Here is a 6,806-nt window from a genome sequence, read left to right as displayed (position 1 = left end):
CTAGCACTCTCTCTGTGTCAAATAAAATCTGCAAAAAACAAAACAACACAAAACCTAAAAAACACAAACCCTTTCAACATATTCTCCTGAGGGCGCCTGGGTGGCTCAGTCAGTTGAGCATCTGACTTAACCTCAGCTCAGGTCTTAATCTCAGGATCATGAGTTCAAGCCACATGTTGGACCCCATGCTGGGTGTGGAGCCTACTTAAAAAATAAATATATATTCCCCTGATTTTTAAGGCAATGAAATGATTCTGTATGATACAGTAATTCTGGGTAAACGTCATCATACTTTTATCAAAAGCCCTAGAATGTACCCCCAAAAGAGTGAAACCTAATGTATTTATGAACTTTAGTTAATCATAATGTATTGGGGCACTTGGGTAGCTCAGTGGGTTAAGTGTATGACTGTTGATTTCAGTTCAGGTCATGATTTTGGGGTCACGAGACCAAGCCCCAGGTTGGGCTCTGTGCTGGGCATGGAGCTTGCTTGAGATTCTCTCCCTCTCCATTTGCCCATCCCCCATCTCTCTTCCTCTGAACAAAAAAAATGTTGGCTTACTAATAATAACAAAGTACAACATTAAGCAAGATGCTAATAAGAGGAGAATCTAGAGGTGGGATAAAGGGGGTATACATAGGAACTCTCTCCCTCTTTTCTTTTTCTGTAAACCCAAAACTACTCTAGAAATAAAGCCTATTAGTGAAAAAAATCATAAACAACTAAAATAGAAAAGAAAATATAAATCAAGTCATAAATCCCCTATATTTGGTGATTTTTGTTTTCTTTCTTGATGAAAGAGCTGGAAGTAATCCAGGGTGAGACTGTAAACCTATAGACCAATGTGGGGAGAACTGGCATCTTAAGAATATATTTTTCCAATCCATGAACATAGTATATTTCTCTAGAGATACAAATGTTGGCATTCTCTCAGCAGTGTTTTGTAGCTGTCAGAGTAAAGGTCTTAAATCTGTTTTATCAAATTTCTCTCTAAGTATTTTCTGGCTTTTATGGTATGGTAAGTGAATTTCTTTTGAAGATTTTATTTATTCATGAGAGACACAGAGAGAGGCACAGACACAGGCAGAGGGAGAAGCAGGCTCCGTGCAGGGAGCCCAATGTGGGACTGGATCCTGGGTCTCCAGGATCACACCCTGGGCTGAAAGTGGCGCTAAACCGCTGAGCCACCCACGCTGCCCCAGTGAAGTTATTTTTAAATTTAATGTTCCAATTTCTTGCCTCTACAAAATAAGATACAATTATTTCTGTATATTAACCTTGTATCCTGTGAACTTGCTAAATTCATTTATTTTTTTTAGAGATTTTATTTATTTATTCATGAGAGACACAGAGAGAGGCAGAGACACAGGCAGAGGGAGAAGCAGGCTCCCTGCACAAAACCCAATGTGGGACTCAGTTCTGGAATCACAGGATCATGCTCTGAGCCAAAGGCAGGTGCTCAACCAGTGAGCCACCCAGGCGTCCCACCCTTTCCTGTTTTATTATCAACTTCCCTCCAGTTTCTGGCTGCTTTTGTTCACTTTCTAGTGCCTTTAGGTAATTGTTTTCTGTTTTATCCAGAGTTTATCATGGTTACCTATGATGGGATTGGAATTTGAAAACCCAAGTGTGAAAAAAAAAAAAAAAAAAAAAGAAAACCCAAGTATGTGTGAATCCAAGCTTTTAGTTATGGTTATATACTGCCCCCTAGTGGCTGGATGTGGAGAACTGGTTTATGAAAGGATAAATTTGTAGATCTCTGGGGGCTGCATGTTTGAAAACATTTCGAATTTTAATTTTTTTCTTCTTTTCAAATTTTTGTTTAAATTATAGTTAGTTAAAACACTTTTAGAAATCAAAGTAATATACACAGCAACAAATTAGTTGTATGGAACAGCTTATGACAGCAGTCCGGCATCTTGTCACCATTAGTGCCTCTCCCTATTTTGTTTTTTTGTCTTTTGCACATTTTGTTTATTTTTAAGTTCTGGCAATATACTCATAGGATACAAAATTCTAAATGTGCAGGATGTTATATGCTAAGAACGAATCCTTCTTCCACCAAGTTCGCCTCCTCACAAGCAGCCATTGTTTTTTTCCAGGGAGAATTTGCATAGATCTAGGCAAATGTGTACAAACTGTTTTTGTTTTTAATAGGAAGAATACCAGATGACTAACAATATTTTTTACCTTTGTTTCATGTAACAATTTTTTTAGTCAGAATCCTGATTTTTTAAGGTTTTATTTATTTATTCATGAGAGACACAGAGGCAGAAACAGGCAGAGGGTGAAGCAGGCTCCCTGCAGGGATTGGGGACTCGATCCCAAGACCCTGAGATCATGACCTGAGCCAAATGCAGACGCTCAACTACTGAGCTACCCAGGTGTCCCTATAATTTATTTTGTATTGAGGTAACTAAGAATGTATATTTATACCTAAGTAACCTCTGCCCCCAACATGGGACTCAAACTCATGACCCTGAGATCAAGTCACATGTTCTTCCGACTGAGCCAGCTGGGGGCCCCAAGAATATATCTTGAAGACTATTCAAATCAGTCCAGTGGGATCCCTGGGTGGCACAGCGGTTTAGCGCCTGCCTTTGGCCCAGGGTGCGATCCTGGAGACCGGGGATCGAGTCCCACGTCGGGCTCCCGGTGCATGGAGCCTGCTTCTCCCTCTGCCTGTGTCTCTGCCTCTCTCTCTCTCTGTGTGTGTGACTATCATAAATAAATAAAAATTAAAAAAAAAAAAACATTCCAGTAAGATTCAACTAGTTCTCCATTTACCAACATTGAGGATATTTCCAGTCTTTTCTAAACGATGTTGTACAGAAGGCTCTAGCATGCCTGTAATTTTCTAGGAGTTTAATTGCAGATAAATTCCTAGAAGTGGGATTTATGAATTTGGTAGGCGTTGCCAAATTGCCAAGCACACCTCTTTGTTATTGCTGTGAATTTCGGTAAATTTTATGGGAGTATAAAACACATAACATGCACACAACTCAAGTGCTTGGTGTAATGAATTTTCACAAGCTGCGCACATGCATTGGTAGCTGGTATTCAGGTCAAGAAACCAAATATTATCTGGTCAGTTCCTAGCAGGACCCAGACTGTGGCCTCCCCAGAGAACCACTATCTCCCCGCCCTTTTTTTTTTTAAGATTTATCTAGGGACGCCTGGGTGGCTCAGCGGTTGAGCGTCTGCCTTTGTTTCAGGGCGTGATCCTGGAGTTCTGGGATCAAGTCCCACATCAGGCTCCCTGCATGGAGCCTGCTTCTCCCTCTGCCTGTGTCTCTGCCGCTCATGAATAAATAGATAAATCTTTTTATATTAAGGATTTTATTTATTTATTCATGAGAGACAGAGAGAGGCAGAGACACGGCAGAGGGAGAAGCAGGCCCCCCACAGGAGTCCGATGTAGGACTCAATCCCGGATCCCGAGACCATGACCTGAGCTGAAGGCAGCCGCCCAAGTGCTGAGCCACCCAGGTGTCCTGAGAACCACTATGCTGATTTCAAACAGCATAGTTTTGCCACTTGACTTTAGAGAAGTGGAATCATGCTGCATGGACTCCTGTACTGGGCAGATGGTTTCTTCCTTCTCACTCCACTGTACATGGCGCACAGTTCATCTGTTCTGCTGTTGATAAGCTTTTGGGTCATTCCCAGCTACAGGCATTAGAGACAGAGCTGCTGCGAACATTCTTTTTTTTTTTTTTTTTTTAAAGATTGTATCTTTGGGGCAGCCCAGTGGCTCAGCGGTTTAGTGCCACCTTCAGCCCAGGGCATGATCCTGGAGATCATGGATCAAGTCCCCTGCATGGAGCCTGCTTCTCCCTCTGCCTGTGTCTCTGCTTCTCTCTCTCTGTGTCTCTCATGAATGAGTAATCTCTACACCCAAAGTGAGGCTCGAACCCATGAGATCAAGAGTCATGTGCTCGTGGGCCTGGGCCGGCCAGATGCCCCAGACTGTGAGGACTGCCATCTGTGTTTTCTTGAGCATGTTTGTGTGTCTGTTGGGTGTGTGGGTCCGTGGACTGAGATCACGGGGCCATGGGGCCTGCATATCTTTAGCTTTTACCAGATATCGCCTAATTACTGCTCCAGTATCCACACCTAACAGTGTGGTAAAAGAAAAAAAAAAGAGGTCTAGTTTCTCCACGTCATCACCAATACTCACAGAAGAACTTCTGAACTCTTCTGCTTTCCATTCTTTCAATGGTGACACCTCCAGAAATGCACCTCACACCTCCAGATCGATGTGCATTAAATCCACATGCTTTTGAGAGCCAGGCTGGGGAGAAGTAACTAGGTGGGGTCTCTGATGATGTCAGAGCTTTTTTTTTTTTTAATATTTTATTTATTAGAGAGAAAGTGAGCAGGAGGAGCAGTGAGGAGTGGGAGCCGGAGAGAGAAGCAGACCACTGACTGAGCAGGGAGCCAGATGCAGGGCTGGATCTAGGATTCTGAGATCATCACTTGAGCAGATGCTTAACTGACTGAGCCATCTAGGTGCCCCCATGTCAGATCTGATTAAGAAAAAAATTGGGGAGGGATCCCTGGGTGGCGCAGCGGTTTGGCGCTGCCTTTGGCCCAGGGCGCGATCCTGGAGACCCGGAATCGAATCCCACGTCGGGCTCCCGGTGCATGGAGCCTGCTTCTCCCTCTGCCTGTGTCTCTGCCTCTCTCTCTCTCTCTCTCTCTCTCTCTGTGACTATCATAAATAAAAAAATAAAAAATAAATAAAAAAAAAATTGGGGGGATCCCTGGGTGGCGCAGTGGTTTAGCGCCTGCCTTTGGCCCAGGGCGCGATCCTGGAGACCCGGGATCGAATCCCACGTCGGGCTCCCAGTGCTGGAGCCTGCTTCTCCTTCTGCCTGTGTCTCTGCATCTCTCTCTCTCTTTGTGTGACTATCATAAATAAATAAAAATTAAAAAAAATAAAATAAAATAAAAAATAAAAAAAAATTGGGGAGGCAGCTGGGTGGCTTAGTCAGTTAAGCATCTGACTCTGGGTTTTGGCTTGTGTTGTGATCTCAGGGTCCTCAGATCAAGGCCCATGTTGGGCAACATGGTGGGTGTGGAGCCTGCTTGAGATTTTTCTCTCCCTCTGCCGCCACCCCCCCCACCCCGCTCTCCAGTGTGCACGCTTCCTCTTAAAAAAAAATCCGAAACATTAACTCACGTACTATAAAATAAACACTTTGAAGTGCAAAATTCACTGACTTACACAGTGGGGTGTCCATCACCATTGATTCCAGAACATTTCCACTCCCCCCGACCCCTAGTAAACCAGGACCTTTTCATTATTCACTCCCTATTCCCTCCCCTCAGCCCCTGGCAACCACAAATTTCCTTCCTGTCTGATGAATTTGCTTATTCTAGACATTTTATGTAATAGGGATTGTATAGTATGTGACCTTTTGTGTCTGGCTTTTTTTTTTTTTTTAAGACTTATTATGGGGGGAGGGGGAGAGAGAGAGAGAGAGAGAGGGAAAGAGAGAGAACAAGAACAAACAGGGGGAGCAGCAGAGAGAGACAGAGAAGCAGGCTCCCCGCTGAGCAGGCAGCCAGACATGGGACTCAATCCCAGTACCCTGGGATCATGACCTGAGCTGAAGGCAGACGCTTAACCCACTGAGCCCTCCAGGCGCCCCCTTGTCTCAGTTTTTACTTAGCATACTAGTTTTCAAAGTTTGTCCACCTGGTAGCAGGTATCAGCACTTCCTTATCTTTATGACTGAATAATATTCCGCTGTATGAACATGCATTTTTATTTATCCATTTCATCACTTGATGGACATTGTGTTGTTTCTACTCTTTGGCCCATAGAAGTTTTTGCATGGACAGGTTTTCAGTTTTCTTTTTCTTTCTTTTTTTTTTTTTTTTTTTTCTTTTTTTTTAAGATTTACTTGAGGGGCACCTGGGTGGCTCAGTCACTTAAGTGTCTGCCTTCAGCTCAAGTCATGATCTCAGGGTCCTGGGATGGAGCCCCACATTGGGCATCCTGTTCAGAGGTAGGTCTGCTTCTCCCTCTGCCCCTCCCCCACTTGTGTACTCTCTAATAAATAAAATCTTAAAAAAAAAAAGATTTGAGAGAGGTGCGGGGAGGGAGAGGGAGAGAGAATCTCAAGCGGACTCCCCATCACCTGCCACACAAGGAACCAAATGCAGGGCCCAGGCATGATCCCTCAACCCTATTATGATCTGAACTGAAATCAATGCTCAATCGACTGAGCCACCCAGGTGCCCTACTAAGTTGAATTTTTAAGAGAGAAATGGAAACTACTCACATGAAATCCTTTTAAGATTTTTTAAAAATTTGGGGCACCTAAGTGGCTCAGTCGGTTGAATGTCTGCCTTCAGCTCAGGTTATGATCTCAGGGTCCTGGGATCAAGCCCCATATTGGGCTCCCTGCTCAGAGGTTAAGTCTTTTTCTCCCTCTGCCTTTCCCTGCTCTGTTCATACTCTCTCTCTCTCTCAAATAAGTATAAAAATCTTTAAAAAAAATAAAAAATTTAAATTTAACTCCCATAAAGTCCACTTTTTGGTTACAATTCTGTGAATTTTGATGAATCAGTCATATAACCACCTCTGCAATCAAGACACAGTTCTGCTGCCCCTCCCTAAAGTCTCTTGCTCTCCTGTCCTTCCTTATCCACCCATCCATCCCTCACCAAGGATTTGCTCCCTGCTGTAGAGTCTTCCCTTTCCAGAATAAACTTCCCTATTTAAAAACCTTAAGAATAGCAAGAACACCTGGGTGGCTTGGATTAAGCGTCGGACTCTTGATTTTGGATCAGT

This window comes from Canis lupus, chromosome 1 (assembly GCF_003254725.2).
Source record: "Canis lupus dingo isolate Sandy chromosome 1, ASM325472v2, whole genome shotgun sequence".
Taxonomy (NCBI): Eukaryota; Metazoa; Chordata; class Mammalia; order Carnivora; family Canidae; genus Canis; species Canis lupus.
The sequence above is the reverse complement of the archived record's forward strand: the minus strand, read 5'-3'. Positions refer to the sequence as shown.